General features: G+C 37.7%; 1 pseudogene; it reads right to left on the minus strand.

Annotated features, from left to right (window-relative positions):
- Positions 1-263: 263 nt before the first annotated feature.
- LOC120115545 lies at positions 264-2760 on the minus strand (annotated as a pseudogene).
- Positions 2761-18377: the final 15617 nt, after the last annotated feature.

Here is an 18377-nt window from a genome sequence, read left to right on the forward strand (position 1 = left end):
TTGATTTTGGTATTTACATAAAAGCATATAAACTTTATTTTTCTTCTTATTAAGGTTAAATCTTGATTAGCAAGGAATTGAAATATCCATTTGTAGTAAGGATTTACATAAAGATAGATAGTGCAAGGTGGATGACATGACAATGCACAATGTTGCAACTGCAAAGGATTAGAATATAATATTGCCTTTTCCCAAAGAGATCAACTATGCTATCCAAGTTGCTGCAAAAAATTCTATAGGGAATAAAGAAGATGATGAAAAAATTAAACCTTTTGACTACCCTCTTCACTTTCCTCTGGTTCTTCAACGTTCTTTTGACCTTCCATTTCAGCATCAAAACTAGCATGGACACTGTATAGGACGTATACGAGCACCGCCAGACAAGAAAAGAACCCGAATCGAGCATAAGACGGTCTGTCGAGGGACCCGAGCAAGAAGACGTTCAAGAAAATAGACATGGATGGTAACCAAGGCATGAAAGGGACACCCCAAAATGCAGGTTTCATTGCTTGTGGTACCATGCAATGGAAGACTTGTAGTATGGATAGGGCCATTGCGGCACAAGCGGCAAGTACAAAGGGCTTGGGTTTGCCTGCTGTTGTGAAATGCCACAACAGTGTGAAGATGATGGATGTGAGGGAGAATAGGCATAGGAAGGATAATGTCAGCCATGGCTTCGTCGTCCCAATCACTACATAACGTCGGTAGATGACGGCATTTGATACAATGTAGAACACGAAAAGGGTGCCAATGGATACCATGTTTAGGAGGACGTTTAGATCGGTGAAAAGGGAAATTGCAGCCTTGAAAATCCCTGTAAAGGAAAGATGAATCCGTAACAAATCATGAACATAAATCATAAAACGGATATGAAAGATATATAAATACATACCGAGAAAAGCAGAGGCGTTGACCGGGGTCGATGTTATGGGGGTGGACCCTTGCGAACCAAGCCGGGACCACATTGGACCGTCTGATGACGCACATGTACCGAGCTTGTCCGGCTAAACTCTCAAGATAACGTTCTCGAATAAATTATTTCATGAGATAATGTTTTCCCAAGATTAATTGCTCAAATAGAGTGAAATCTACAGTGTTGGCCGTAGGTCGCCATGTCATCCGGGGGACCTACTAGGTCGCCATGTATTCCCGTCGAGCTATGAGAGAGATTGCATGTGTCATGCACGTTCCAACACGCTGGGCATCCGAGGGCATCCAACCGAGGCTATTCGAGCGAGCTATGCGAGGGCAAGAGGAATCACGCGAGGAGTAGGAAGGAGTTTATGGCGACCTACAAGGTCGCCCGGAGTGCATGGCCCTACAAGGTCGCCCGGAGTGCATGCACAAGGTCAGGGCATGACGACCTATGTTTGAGGACGTGCATGGCTGGCCACGTAGTAGGTCGCCCGGAATGCATGGCGACCTACGCCAACACTGTAGATTTCATCCTATTTGAGCAATTAATCTTGAGAGAGCATTATCTCATGAAATAATTTGTTCGAGAACATTATCTCCAAAGCATAGCCACCAATAATGACGTCACTATCCCGAAGCTCGCCCCCACTCCAATCACCCTCGCCACCCATTCCCACCCCTCCTTTCCCCCTCCAAACACTGCCGAAAAAGGCGCCTCAACGTCAATCTGCGTTTACAATTCAACACACAATCACTCATAAAATGCATTTACACGACTAAGCATACCTACACTGCTAAGCTTACCTACACTGCTAAGCGTAGTTGGATAAACATAATTTTATCAACATACTAAATATTTTTATTTACCATATCGTAAGGTAGCAACATGGACATGGAAGCCGCCATGAGGTAGTAAAGAATGGTGACGATGATGACGGAGCCCGATACACCGATCGGAATATCTTTTACGGGATTACGAACCTCCTCGGCCATCGTCAATACGGCATCGTATCCGATGTAACTTAAGTAAACCATGGCAGCTCCATTGAAGACACCGGAGACGCCGTAGGGCAAGAAACCGGACGGATTCTGGGGATTCGCCGGGCGCGTGAAATTGTTCCAATCGCCTCTCCAAAACCCCATTAATATAACGAAAGCTATGAAGAGGATATGTAATGCGGTGAGAATCATGTTGACGATGGAGGTTTCTCTGGTGCGGTAATAGATGATGAGCGTGATGATTAGTACGACGGCCGGAGCTACGAGGTCAATTTCATTGAATCCGCTGGGAAGAAATGGGAGAACGAATCTCCATTTCACCGTAGAGATACCCATTGATGATGCTAAATAGGAGGTGAGTCCCCTGGCTACGGCGGCGTTCCACATGACGTATTCGGTTATTAAGTTGGCCCCGGTCATGAATGCGGCGAACTCATCGAAAGTGATCCGGAGGTAGCTGAAGGCACCGCCGGCGACGGGCATGTGGACAGCGAACTCGGTGTAGCAAAAGGCAGAGAGGAGGGCGCAGAGTCCAGCAATGGCGTAAGAGATAAAAACAGCAGGGCCAGCGTAGAGGTGAGTAACTCTGCCGGTGGTGACGAACACACCGGCTCCGACCATACCTCCGATTCCGAGTCCAACTAAATCGAACCAACGAAGGGTTTTTCGCATGTCGGAGCCAGAACAGGCCTTGACTTGGCTGAATTCTTCGTAGGAGGAAGAAACAGTGGGTGCATGGCGAGCAAAGCGATGAGGGGTATGGGCCAAGGCATGGAGGTAAGATTGTACAGTAGAGAAAGAGGAAGATTGGGTTTCCATTAGAATTGACGAAGAAAATAAGAAGAAATTTGGGTAAAATTATGGTAATGGAGAGCTATGGTTTCACTCATGAAATTTATAACAGAGGAAGAAGGGGAGCTAACTTTTGACTATCTTTCTCTTCTTTTTAAGTATAATAAATAGACTTTGTACGATAATAATAATAATAATAATATTAATTATTTTTATAAAAATAATTGTTTACAAATTTTATATCATTTTTTTATTAAATTGAAAATAATTGTTTGTTAATTATTATAAAACGAGTGTTTATTTTGTTTATAATTTTTTTAAAAATACAAGCATTAAAATGGATTATATATAGTATACAAATACTTATACAATATAGTAACAATACATTAATAAAATTTATAAAATCATCGTGATTGTTTTTCATTCTTTTTCTCTTAATATTTTTATATTTTCATTATTGATAATAATAATAATAATATTAGTTTTAGATTAATTATGGATAGTTTATTTTTTATTTTTATAATATTTTTTAGTCGGTCTTATAATATATTTTTTCCGGAATTAGATTTAACATCATCTCCTTGATCAAATATATTTAATTATTTTACTATTCTATTTTATTTTGAATCATAATTTAAAAAGTTATTAATAGTTATATACAATAATCAAAGAAAGATCATAATTAAATTATAATATAATAAATTTTAATTTTATTATATAATTTGTATTTAATAAATTTAGTAAAATATATTAATATGAATAATATAAAATTAAAAGAATAGTTATATACATTTTTGATGTTGACATGAATGACCCTTGTATGGGTTGAAAAGATATTTGTGTGATGGAGAAAGGTATCGGTTACAAGATAAAAAGGGAACACATCTGGCGGGCGTTACACTATGGAGTAACTGGCGTTGACCACTTAATCCCTGGCTTTATCCCAAGGTGCCTGCCCTATCCGTCTATCACCCTACCTTCTACTTTATATATATATATTTATTAATCTTTAAGTAAAATATAATATCGGATTAGAAAATAACTCTCAACAACATTTGATATTAAATATTTATATCTTTAATATTTTTAGTATTTGAATTCAGAATCTTAAAGAATAATAATAATTTTTTACTATTAAAATCACTTGATTCGTATATATATTAATTAACTTAAATCAAATAATATAAAAATTTATTATATGAATGACCTTTTTAACTTAATTTATTTCATTAATAATTTTAAAATTCAAAATCCTAATTTTATTTAAAAAATTTAATATTTCATCTCAAAACAACTAAATATACCCTCCACTTTCAATGTGCTGTCAAGCAAACTATTTTTCCTAATATCGCTCACTCTCTATGGTTTAGCCTACGCAAACGATAAAAGTTTTCTATTCTCAAATATGCTTCAGTTACTCGGTGGAAAGATGAGTTGATGGAAGTTGCTAGTTAATGATCCGTAGTGATTTTGAATTTCATAAATTTATGTACTTTTTTATATTTTTTAATTATATATTATACTAAATTCAAAACAAAACAAATTTTCAAAATTTTTTTTATAGAGAAGGGAGAGAAAATTTATACTCATAATATATACATTGAGCTCATAACCTAAAAAGAAAGGAAATATCAGAGTTCTCTTTGACCAAACGAAACATGAAGTCATTGGTGTTTCTAGCAAAAACCATATTTGTCTAGCGATGAAAAAAAACATGCTCTTAATATATTCTGATATGTGATGGTTAAATTTTTTTTTTATAATTTTTTTGGATGAATTTACTTTGTATTCCAAACTCAACCACAGTACAACAAAACACCCTAATCAATAACAACTCCTATACACTCAAAGAAAAACCCAACAATGAAAAAATAACTAAGCTTAAACAACTACCCCTTCCCTATACACAGGACACCAAACAATGAAAAATAACTAAGCTTAAACAGAAACTCCCTCCCTGTACACAGAGTACCAAACAATGAAAAATAACTAAGCAGACCCTATACACAGAGCATTGTTAATAGGACCCTAGAATCAACATTTCGTCCACTAAACCGCAGTCGAATTGCTTCCCTAATTTGAGCAACCAAACTACCCTATGAGGCCTCAACCCCCTTAAAGTGCCTATTATTCAGATATCCTTTTCAATTGTCGACAAGCCCAGAGAAATCAACAACTCTTGACAGATTGCACAGCCATAACACACACCAGCCCAAACAACTTTAGTGAAACAAGTAAAAAAACAGATGATCCCTTGACTCCAACTCATTAGAACAAAAATGACGCATCCCATCAATATGCAACCCGAAAGACAAAAGCCAGCCTTAGTTGGCAGCCTATCTAGAACAGCAATCCAAGCTATCATAGAAAACTTAGAGACATGACCTGCGTGCCAAACGAGTCTATCTCAAGGAACTTTCACACGATGCACTCTTTAACTCATCCCAAATCAAACGTAAGGAAGACAAAGAGTCGCCCAAAAACCATGAATCATACATGCTCTAGCTCGAAGCTGTGGAAGACACCTCCGAGTCCAGTTACAACCATGGGAGCATGAAATCTGCCAAAAAGAAATATGCTTCACAACATACGCATGCACCCAAGCCACCAAAATAAACCCCTCTTTTAATAGCAATTTTCAAATCAAACCAATAAAGCACGAATGGTTCCAAACCTTAAGGTCCTTGAGGCCCAAACCGCCCTCGGACTTATGATTACAAATAGACCACCATCTCACCCTTGCCCCTTCACCGACTTATCTTCACCCCTTCCAAAAGAACCTGAAACAAAGCTGGTTAATTCGTTTAATTACAGCATCAGGCAACACCAACTGGCTGCTCCAATAATTCTGCATGATATAGATGACAGACTAAATTAATTGGAGGTGACCGGTATAAGAGAGAACTTTAGCTTGCCATCCATGGAGCATGCTCACAATCTTTTCCACAAGCGGCCCACAATCCCTGACAGTTAACCTCTTCACAATGAGAGAGACCCTCAAGTACCAAACAAGGAGCTTACCCCTCTGAATCCAAATGACAGCACAAACTGCCCATATCAGGAAAAAAAAGCTGACTTCCCAGCATTCAATTGCAGACCAGAAAATCTGTATAAAAAAAAACATTTAAAATCTCCCAGACACCCAAAATAAAAGCCACAAAGCCCTTAGGAAAAAAAAAACCAAAAAGTCATTAGCAAAACAAAGATTTGTGACCTTTACCCGATGAAACTTAGGATGGTACTTGATGACTCCAAAATCAGTAACTCTATCCAAAAGCTTGGATAAAATGTTTATAGTAATAACAAACAAATAAGAGGACAACGGGTCCCTGGCGGATACCCTTAACTCCCTTAGAAATTGTTTGGGTAAGAGAACGTGAGATTCTTATGGGAATGAAATTCACATTTTTCGTTTAGTTGGTCGGAAATGTTATTCTCGATAATGTTTTATTATTAATAGTGGATTTTTTTGGGTATATTATCGGGAATGTCATTACCTCCATTCCCTTAGATATTGTTAGATTATCGACGTTTTAGACTAAAATGTCCTTAATTTTTTTTTCAAAAATATCATTCTTATGTCATTAAATAATAAAAATTATATCAAGGTTAAATTACAAATTTATCCTTAAACTATTTTAGATTTAAAAAAAAATTATAATTAAAATTTTATATGAAGTTCAGTGATTAAAATAAAATTTTTCATTTCATTAAACTTTTTATATTTTTAATTTTGTAAAAAAAATATAATTATGAATTTAAATTTTTAAGAAAATATATAATATTTTTTAATTAGTTAAAAAACCAAATATATAATAAGGATAATTTGGTCAAATATACATTCAAATAATTTTTTATTCATTTAACCAAACACACGGTAATCTTACATTCACCAACAAAACACAAAATACAAAATTCCTAGTAATCTTATTTTCTGATAATCTTTATTCTCATTGATAATCTTACGTTCCGTGAATCAAACACTCTTAAAATTGTTATTCAGAGAAACAAATAGTAAGTAGTAAGACGGCACTTAATCCACCCTATCATATCAGTTGACATATCAAGAGCCTTCAAAATCATAATAAAAATCATCAATCCACATAGTTGAAAGCCTGCAAATCCAACTTCAAAGCACTTCTAGGAGAGAGAGAAGACCGATTATACCCCTAACCAACTCTTGAGCCATCAAGGTGTTATCACTAATACTATGCCTAGGAATGAACGCACTCTGACTACTAGAAATGACCTCTGATAAAATAAAAGGCTTGATTCACGCAACCATAATTCGAGTAACACTTGTACATCATATTGCATCTGGAAATGGGTCGAAAATCACTCATACGAATAGGATTGATCTTTTTGGGAACCAAGACTAAACTGGTTGCATTGAAAGCATCAAACAACTGAGAGCTTTCAAAGAAATACAGTACGTCACTGACCACATCCTCCCTCACAATTCCCCAAGCTGCCTTAAAGAAAAGGGAATTATACTCGTCCTGACCAGGAGCCTTATCTGAATCCTAAGAAAACATGGTAACCTTAACCTCCTCACGCTACACCCGCCTCTTCATAGAATCCCTAACAGCATCAAAGGTCACCCCCAAAAAGTATCTAAGAAGATCAACTGAAACCTCAGGATCAGGTCTCGACTGCTCACCCAACAACCTTTTAAAAAAAACCCACAACCTCTTCAGCAATTTGGTCCTATGAATCCAAACTGCACCCCTGATCATTATGCAAATTCTGAAAGTCATTAGCAAAACAAAGATTAGTGAGCTTTACCCCTCTTGTTCCAGATAATCTTAACCTTCTACTTCAAAAAACTTTCCTCAACACTTTGCAAATTCTGAAAAGAGAAAATAACCTCAGTGACCAAAAATCCCATATAATATACGATTTTAACCAACCTTTTTTCGGATTTGCCAAAATGACCAACAAAATCGCAATGCGATCGCTAATTCGCAACGCGATCTCCATTATCGCAAATTCGCGTTGTATTTTCGCAATGCGATAGTTGAAAATCGCGTTGCGATGGTCTACAGTATCGTTGCGATTTTCCCAATTCGCAATGCGAATAAGTAAATCGCAACGCGAATTGGGAAAATCGCAATGCGATACTTACTATCGCAATGCGATAATACAAAATCGCAACGAGATACTTACTTTCGCAACGCGATACTGACTTTCGCAACGCGATTTACATAATCGCAATGCGATTTTCAAAGCGCCATTAGTATCCTGGCCAAGTATTTTATTTTTAAATTCCAAACATGAATATTAATATATTGGAACACTGAACTGTCCACAGTATATCCCGTAATCGCAACTCATAACCTAAAACCTAAAATCACAACTCAGTCCCATCTCCATCTCTCACTCTCTCACCCATCTCCGACGAAATCCGTCCCCATCTCCGGCGAAATCCGTCTATCTAAATCTCTCAGAGCCACCCTCACAATCAGAAATGGAAAATCAACCAAATCAACCAACGAGGGTTAGTTTTTTTTAATTATTTTCTTTTTGAAATTTTTGCATTATTATTAGGTTTTTCATATTGAAATTGATGATAAGTTTACTGGTAATTTCAATAATAATTAACCATTTCACTTAGATTGCTTATTAAATCAACCAAGAATCGCAACGCGAAATGCAAATCGCAACGCGATTTTAGTTTCGCGTTGCGATTCTCTCGTTGCGATAGTCATTTTCGTGTTGCGATTACTTCACAGTGTTGCATATTTAAGTTTGAAGAATAAACTACTACTATTTATGTTTATTATTGTTTTTGGTATATCTTCACAGTGTAGTTTTTGGTATATCTAATTTGTATGTTTATTGTTTTTGTAGAACTTTATTCGGCTCAATTGATCTTGAGAAATAAAGTCAGCCTGGCCAAAACAATTGCGTCGAAGCTTTCACCTGCACAAAGAAAAATGTTTGAGGATACATGCTTCGGGCCATGGCTGAAAGTACAACATCCCGGTGGAGATGCGATGTTGACACACCTGTTTCTTCAAACCATGACTAGAGATCTACCAGAGACTATACAACGTCGTGATGAAGAGATATGGTTTGATTTTCCACCGGCGTATACGTGTTTTGGGCGTGAGGAGTTTTGCTTAATCACCGGTCTACGCTTCGGACACGATGATGTAGGTCGGTACACTAGACACATTACCCCCCATCATGGCTATCCCGGGTTTTTCCTGAGCTGGAGAGGCCGAGTCTACACGTAGAAGACCTGACAAGATTTTTGAATAATAAAGATGGTTTTACTCGGATGGATGACGTCGACGTTGTCCGAGTATGCCTTCTAATTATTTTGCATGCCGGCTTTTTAGGCAGAGAGGCCAGACAACCTATTCCAAATGATCTAATCAAATTGGTAGAAGACCTAAATGCGTGGAACCTGTTTCCGTGGGGCTCGTATTTATGGAAAGCTACATGGAATAAGTTATCGTCTGCCTTGGATGATCGAAAAAGTTTGCATGGCGATGGTTCCAAATACACTTTGACAGGCTTTATTTGGGCCTTTAAGGTAAGAATTTTTTATAATGTTTCCAAAATTATAAGTAATTATTTAACAATTACTAATGTTTGTTATTATATTGTTTGTAGATTTGGATATTTGAGGCCTTTCCCGCCATGAAGACATATGCAATAAAAACTTCAAATAATATTCCCAGGGCTATTTCCTGGAAGAGGAAACGAACCTTGCAATGGGAAGATTTACTACGGTATACGACAATAAATAATGTAAGTTAACATAAATACTACCATATGTTTATAAACAGTTATTACTAGTACACATTTAACTTTGTTTGAGCTTTTATATTGTTAGGAGGCCAACACTCCTCTACAGAGGCTGACACCCACGGAAGCTGAGCTTTCCACTGATTGGTGGCAAGCTAGTAAGCTTTTTTTGATGGAACGGTTGATGAGCAGCCTCCACTTCGGGAGCCATCACCTCGCCCAGAGCTATCACCCCACCCAGAGCCATCATCTGATCGACCCGGCTATACACTCCACAACGACAACCATCACCTATTCTGTCACATCATCGAGCCTCTTCTCCACCATCACCGCAAGATAGGCGACCGGCAAAGATGCCACGACGTTTTCTCCCTGTTCTCCACCTCAACGGGATGAGTTAGGGGAGTTACGTGATGAGGTCAATGCCTTGCGTGAGGAGGTCGGTACTTTAAGCAAAGACGATGGTGCATGGCGTGTTGAGGTGTCTACATTACGCGGTGAGGTAGCCGCTCTACGTGAGATGGTAGCATCGTTGCAGAATGAGGTTCATACTCTACGCAACGAGGTAAGTTTAAGATTTTTCATACTCGTAATTCATTCGGTTGCTGCCAATCTGTTTTTGTTAGTATTTGTTTTTGGTTTTGTTTTTGTCTTTTGGTTGAAGTAATGCAATCCATTCAAGTTTCAATTTGCAGAAGAATAATAGTTTACTTTCGCAACACGAAATGACTATCGCAACGCGGAAATGGCTTTCGCAATGCGAAATGAAAATCGCAACGACAAAATCGCAACGCGAAATGAAAATCGCAATGCGATTTGTGTTTCGCGTTGCGATTTTGTCGTTGCGATTTTTCGTTGCGATTTTGTCGTTGCGATTTTCATTTCGCATTGCGATAGCCATTTCCGTTGCGATAGTCATTTCGCGTTGCGATTTTAAGTTTCGTGTTGCGAAAGTAAACTATTCTTCTTCTGGAATGTTTATATGTTGTCCTTTTAAATGTTTATATAAGTGCTTACTTCTGGAATGTTATCTGAGCATTTTGTGAACTATGATAGAATAATGATTTGGGTGAATACAATGCTAGTTTGAAACATATTTGTCTTTGTTTAATATCATGTCTGTTTATTTACTGATTTATGTATTAATTTTTTTTAGCGGCCCGATAAGGTGGATGCTTTACGTCGGGTTTTCCTTACACGACGGAGTTCACGCATCAGACGGCGTGGACGTGCTATTACGTCTCCGTTCACCCCAATGGTGCGAAAACTCCGCAAGAAGAAGCCCGACTCACCGGTCATCCCTCAAGAGTCCCCTCCAATCGTTCAAGAGGCCCCTATTCTCACTCAAGATTCCCCCCCACCGTTCAAGAGCCCACTGTCATCGTTGAAGAGGTCCCTCCCACCATTCCCGAGCCCGATTCACATGGGGTAATATATCGAAGTATTGAGAAACCCCCACCGGTTCCGGACATGATGGATGAGAGTTGGCTCTCGTATGAGTTACCGGCTAGTACCCTTCCGGTATCTGAAGTGGAGAGGAGACAACTACCGGAAACAATTGTGGATAATACCCTTTGGGCTAAGACCGCAGTTGATTTTTATCTACATGAGCGGAGCCAAGGGTGTTACACTGACATCAGCAAACTCAACGATGAAATGTTTTTGTTGCTTGATCGGTCTTGGTGGGGTGTGCTATTAGGGGTTGAAGACAGTGGCTATTTGGATGGGGAGGTAAGACTATATTTATCTTATATATGATTTTGATTAATTTGTTTAAAAATTAATGTAATTCACTAATATATGTATTTTTTTTGTAAAACAACATATCGATGCGTGGGTGTCACGTCTACTAATAATAAGGAAGCTTAGGAAAAATAAAAAAAAATTCGCTATATACAATAATGCCGACGGCTTTTCACGCAGTTCACTTGAAGAATCAACGAGATGAATCATTTTTGTTGGGCAATGGACAAGCTAAACTTTATCCTGCATGGTGGGAGGTCGATAAGGTTAGTGTTTATTTTTTAAATTTTTTAAAGGTGTTAATAAATAAGTGCGCAAATAAATGAATTATTACTTATGATCGCAGGTGTTTATCCCTGTTTTGGAACGTCGTCACTGGCTTCTCGTCCAACTTCAGCTCCCATCCCTGAAGATAATAGTGTATGACAGCATGATCAATTACATATCACTGTCTGATTTGAGAGATATTTTCAAGGGATGGAGCTCTCATTTGGCTAAATTCTTGGATGGGATTAAGTATTGGAGTCATTCTGGACACAAGAAGCCAAAGAAGTTCAATGTCACAGTTGTCAGAGACGAGACCGCACCACAGCAATTGCCGGGAGCCAGAGGGGATTGTGGTCCTCTCGTATGCCTTTGCTTGGCGCGTTTGACGACGGGAAGCACAGAGTTTTTACCTCCCACCGATAGAGATAAAGCTGCAGTAGGCTTGTGGTTTCGGCATTATATGGCTAGAGCAATATATTCGAGACGCTGCCTACCTGCATCCGCGTTATGAAAGTGTCCATTGTTAATTGGTAAGTCAAATGCAAGTTTTGTTAACATATATACTCCTTTTGGTTTGAAAATGTTTGGTTAAGTACCTAGAATTCAATAATTTGCTGTTTGTAGGTTTTAGATGTGTAGGAAGTCTTGTTTGAGCAAATGTTTGGTTTCTGCAGGTTAATCCTTAAGTGAGCTGCGTGAAATGGATGTACGGGGTCACAAAGTTGTTGATTCATTGATTCAATAATTGATGAAGAAATAAGAATAATTATTATTTTTTGATTGTTTAATTGATTTGTAAAAGATGATTTGTAAATCTTGATTTGTTTAATTGATGTGTACATAATTTGTGTTGAAATGTAATAGTTAATTTGCAACGCGAAATGGAAATCGCAATGCGAAATGAAAATTGCAATGCGAAATGAAAATCGCAATGCGAAATGAAAATCGTAATACGAAATGAAAATCGCAACGAGAAAATCGCAATGCGAAATGAAAATCGCAATGCGAAATGAAAATCGCAACGAGAAAATCGCAATGCGATTTTCATTTCGCATTGCGATTTTCTCGTTGCGATAACCATTTTCGCGTTGCGATAGCCATTTTCGCGTTGCGATAGTCAAATGAATGTCTAATAAGTGATGACAACTGAACAGATCATAGCAATGTTCAAACTCAAGTTACTAATACATGCCTAACTGAAAATGTTAAAAGTGCACACATAAAATACACATAATGCAAGTTTTGTTAACATATATACTCCTTTTGGTTTGAAAATGTTTGGTTAAGTACCTAGAATTCAATAATAATTGTTAAAAGTTTATGCATGTTAATCCTCGTTGCCTTTTTCATTTCGCATTGCTATTCTATCGTTGCGATTTGCATTTCGCATTGCGATGGTCAAATGATTGCCTTTCGCAACGCGATTCTGACTCGCAATGCGAGTTTCAAAGTTCGCAACAGGTTTTAGTTTCGCAAGCCAAATTTTGAGTGTATATATATACGCAGCAGCAACAACTCATAACCTAAATCCCTAAATCGCAACTCATTCCATCTCCATCTATCACTCTCTCCGGCGACATTCGTTCAAATATCCAACGACATCCTTCCCCATCCGGCAACAGGTCTTAGTTTTGCATCTCGTTTGTTTAGTTATAACCATGAAATCATCTAATGTTGATCATGTTTGGATAGATTTGTGTTTTGGAGGGTCATGGGAGAATGTTCATGGTGTTTTACAATATATGCCTTTACCCATGAATCTTCAACTAAAACTGTCATTAAAGAAGTTAACTTATGAAACCCTAATATTACGTGTTTCAAAGAAATTGAATTTAGAGCCCCTAAGTGGATTTAGGCTATCTTATCAGAGAAATGGTAAAGTTTATTTGTTAACCGACAATGAAGATGTTGAACGATTCATTGCTTATATTAATGTTTCAAGTGATGATGTTACATTGTATGTTGTTGAACCTAGAAGTAGTATTGTTGGGTCAGTAGCGGGTAGTAATCAACTAAGTGGGTCAAAAAACCCACAGCCTTTCTCTAATCCAAATCCAAATCAACTTTCAGCACCAAATTCCGGTTTTCGTATTGACCAATTAGACGATGATGAGCCAATAGAAAAAATTGTGAGTACTAGTCAGTATTCGAAATTTGATCTTGGTCAATACCCGAACTTTGATATTGGTCAATACACGGATTTTGATGATGTTTCAGAAGAAGAAACAGACCCTGCGTGTAATGATTTTGATATTGGTCAATACCCGAATTTTGATGATGAAACACCCGTTGCCGAGGAAGATGTTGTTGATGATAATGAGGAGGAAGTTACGACTGTGAATGAACATGTTGAACATCCATTCTATAATTCATATAATCCTGAAGAAGAAAAAGAAGAAGAAAAAGTCCCCGAAGAAAAGAAAATGCTACGGGAGTATAACTGGAATATGCCAGAATTACTTCAGTTACCGGAAGAAGAGTTGGCAAAGAAAGCAGTTGATTGTTACACAAAAGTTATTCGTATCAAGAAAGATTATTGTTTTGATACAAAGGAAGACTTGAAGATAGCTTTGTATACGAAATGTGTGGAAGATGGCTATCAACTAAAAGTTAACAAATCAAGCAAAGATCGTTTCGAAACAAGGTGTACGATTGACAAAAACTGTACGTGGCGTATGATTGCAAAGAGGATAAAAGATTGCGCAATGTTTCAAGTTAGGACTTTTATTGATAAACATACATGTTCAAGAACCCAAGTTTTTCCTCACCATAGACAGGCAAACAAAAATGTGTTGGGTGGTTTTCTGGCTGAGTTAATGTTTTTGAATGGCAGGGTATATCGGGGACATGAAATTATGACTGACATGAATGCTCGGTTCAAGATTAGTATATCATATTCTCAAGCTTGGAGAGCCAAATGTTATGCCTTGGAATTGTTGAGGGGGTCGCCAGAAGCATCGTTTGCCCAACTCCCGGCTTATTGTCACAATTTAAAGCTGAAAAATCCTGGGTCGGTAACTCATATCAAAACAGATAGAGATGGACGCTTTGAGTTGCTGTTTATCGCCATTGGTGCTGCGGTTAGTAAATCAATATAATTCTGTTGACTCATTTCTGTTAGTTACATGCATTTCACATTTAAATGATTATATTTCTTGTGTATATTATTTTGTAGATTCGTTCGTTTATTACTTGCATGCGCCCAGTTATTATAGTTGACGGAGCACATTTGAAAGGTCGATACCTTAGAGGAAACTTATTAGCAGTAGCCATGGATGCTAATAATGGGATATTGCCAATAGCTTACGGGGTTGGCAAATCTGAAACCTCTGATTCATGGACATGGTTTATGGGGCATCTTAGGGATTGCATAGGTCCTATTAGCAATCTGACAATCATATCCGATAGGGCAAACTCAATTGACAACGTTGTTAGAAGGTGTTTCCCAGATGCTTTTCATGGACTTTGTGGTGTTCATTTGTATAGAAATCTAAAATCAAGGTCTGCTGGTATAAAAAAGCACAAATGGACATACTGGAAGGCTGTAAAGGCTTATCGGGAAGTGGATTTCAATAAGCATATAAACTGTTTAAGACGTGTTTTGCCTCTGTGTGCTCAAACACTAGAAGATGTCGGGTTTGAAAGATGGTCAAGAGTACATCAACTTGGAGCAAGATATGGTTTCATGACGTCTAATAGTGCAGAATCAATTAACACTCTAAGTCGTCATTCCCGGAAATTACCCATTACTATGTTAATGGAGTTTTTCGAGCCTCTATTCAACAGTGGTACTACAAGAAAAGAAACCATGCAGGTATTATTTCTTGAATTCGTAACTTATCATATATTTTACTAAGTATTATTTATTTAAATTTACAGGAACATTGAACATCGTGTTACACCATGGACTGAAAAAAAGATAACGAAACGTGTTGTGAAGTCAACGTCATGGAGAGTTGAACCATGTTCAAACACTTTGTTTGAAGTACTGGATAATAACTTAAATGGGCTTGTCGATCTAAATGCAAGGACGTGTAGTTGTATGAAATGGCAAACATCTGGTTATCCGTGTGGCCATGTTATAAAAGTTGCTCTTCATCTAAACCAAGATGATTCAAGCACATACGCTATGGATTGCTACACTACAGAAGTATATCGACAGACTTATGCCGAGATTGTCTACCCTATTTCACATCCTTCTGAGTGGGACATACCAGATGACTTACAAACTGTTTTGCCACCAGCCATGGACAGAAGGCTACCTGGCCGACCAAAAAGTCACGATCGTATACCGTCTAAGGGTGAAGAGAAGAAGAGATCGACATGTAGTCAGTGCAAGGAAAGTGGTCATACAAGGTTGACATGTGGATCACCAGTGCCATCACAATCATCTTTTCCTCTACCAAAATATGGATCATCATCAAAATCCAAAGCTCATATGGTGTCAAGAAAAAGGCAATCAAAATCGCAATCATCTTTAAAATCCCAATCACAACTGGCTTCACCTTTTGGGACTGTTAACTTAGGTGATTTTTAAATGCAAACGTTGTATTATGTAGATTTTATGTGTGAACTTTTAACATTTTCAGTTAGGCATGTATTAGTAACTTGAGTTTGAAAATTGCTATGATTTGTTCCTTGTTATCACTTAATAGGCAATCATCTTAATGTCCATCGCAATGCGAAATGAAAATCGCAACGAGAGAATCGCAATGCGAAATGAAAATCGCAACGAGGGAATCGCAATGCGAAATGAAAATCGCAACGCGAATTTAATTTCGCGTTGCGATTTTCATTTTCGCGTTGCGATTCTCTCGTTGCGATTTTCATTTCGAATTGCGATAGTAGTTTTTGCCTTCAAACATAATACAGATTGAAATCAACAAAATCAACCATTACATTTCAATCAATTAAACAAGCACAAATAAGAATTATGTTAACATCAATTAAACAAATCAACTTTTACAAATCACCTTTTACAAATCAATTAAACAATAAAAAAATAAGCAATAATTATTAGAGAAAATAACACTTATACTATTGAATCAACTTTTGCAGCCATACATCATTTTCACGCAGCTCACTTCTGAGATTAACCTGCATAAACCAAACATTTGCTCAAACAACACTTTCTACACATCTAAAACCTACAAACAGCAAATTATTGAATTCTAGGTACTTAACCAAACATTTTCAAACCACAAGCCTATAAACATACCAATTGTTTATGGACATTTTTATAACGCGGATGCAGGTAGGCAGCGTCTTGTATATATCGATCTAGCCATATAATGTCGAAACCACAAGCCTACTGCAGCTCTATCTATATCGGTGGGAGGTAGATACTTTATACTTCCTGTGATCAAACGGTCCAACGCCAAGCATACGAGAGGACCACAATCCCCTCTGGGTCCTTTCGTTTGTTGTGGTGCGGTCTCGTCTCTGCTAACTATAATATTGAGCTTATTTGGCTTCTTGTTTCCAGAACGAGTCCAATAATTTATCGCATCCAAGTATTTAGCCAAATAAGAGCTCCATCCCTTAATAATATCTCTTAAATCAGCCAATGATATGTAATTTATCATGCTGTCATATACTATTGCCTTAAGGGATGGGATCTGAAGCTCGACGAGAAGCCAATGGTTACGTTCCAAAACAGGGATAAACACCTACAATCATAAGTAATAATTCATTCATTTGCGCACTTATTTATGAATACCTTTAAACTCAATCTAAAATAAACACTAACCTTATCGACCTCCCACCATGCAGGATAAAGTTTAGCTTGTCCATTGCCCAACGCAAATGACTCATCTCGTTGATTCTTCAAGTGAACTGCGTTAAAAGCCGTCGGCATTATTGTATACCGTGTATTTCTTTTATTTTCCTTAAGTTTCTTAATTATTAGTAGACGTGACACCCACGCATCGATATGCTGTTTTACAAAAAAATACATATATTAGTGAATTACATTAATTTTTAAACAAATTAATCAAATGAAAATATAAGAAAAATATAAGACTTACCCCTCCATCGAAATAGCCATTGTCTTCGACCCCTAATAATACACCCCACCAAGACCGATCAAGCAACAAATAGATATCATCATTGAGCTTGCATATGTCAGTGAAACACCCCTGGCTTCGCTCATGTAGATAAAAATCAACTGCGGTCTTAGCCCAAAGGGTGTTATCCAGAATTGTGTCCGGTAGTTGTTTCCTCTCCTCTTCAGATACCGTATGGTACTGGCCGGTAACTCATACGAGAGCCAACTTGAATCCATCATGTCCGGCACGTCAGAGGGTTTCTCAAGAATCCTATATATGACGCCATGTGAATCGGGCTCTTGAATGGTGGGAGGGACCTCTTCAACGATGACAGTGGCCTCTTGAACGGTGGGAGGGGACTCTCGAGGAATGATAGGGGCCTCTTCAACGATAGGAGTGGACTCTTGAGGGATGATAGGCGAGTCGGGCTTCTTCTTGCGGTGTCTTCGCACTATTGGGGTATACGGAGACTTAATAGCACGTGCACGCCGTCTGATGTGTGAACTCTGTCGTGCAAGAAAAACCCGACGTAAAGCATCCACCTTATCGGTCCGCTAAATAAAAATACAAATATCAGTAAATAAACAGACATGATATTTAAACAGTGAAAACAAAGATAAATATATTTCAAACTTTCAACCAAAAGACAAAACAAAGACAAATACTAACTTCACAGTGTTAAAGTAAAAAGTTTAGCAGTTTTGGCAGCAACCGAATAAATTTACTAAGCAATCTAAGTGAAATGGTTAATTTAAGTGAAATTACGAGTAAATTTATCATCAAGTTAAATATGGAAAATATTAAACTTACCTCGTTGCGTAGAGTATGAACCTCATTCTGCAACGATACTACCATCTC

The sequence above is a fragment of the Hibiscus syriacus genome, unplaced genomic scaffold (genome assembly GCF_006381635.1).
Source record: "Hibiscus syriacus cultivar Baekdansim isolate YM2019G1 unplaced genomic scaffold, ASM638163v2 tig00110266_pilon, whole genome shotgun sequence".
Taxonomy (NCBI): Eukaryota; Viridiplantae; Streptophyta; class Magnoliopsida; order Malvales; family Malvaceae; genus Hibiscus; species Hibiscus syriacus.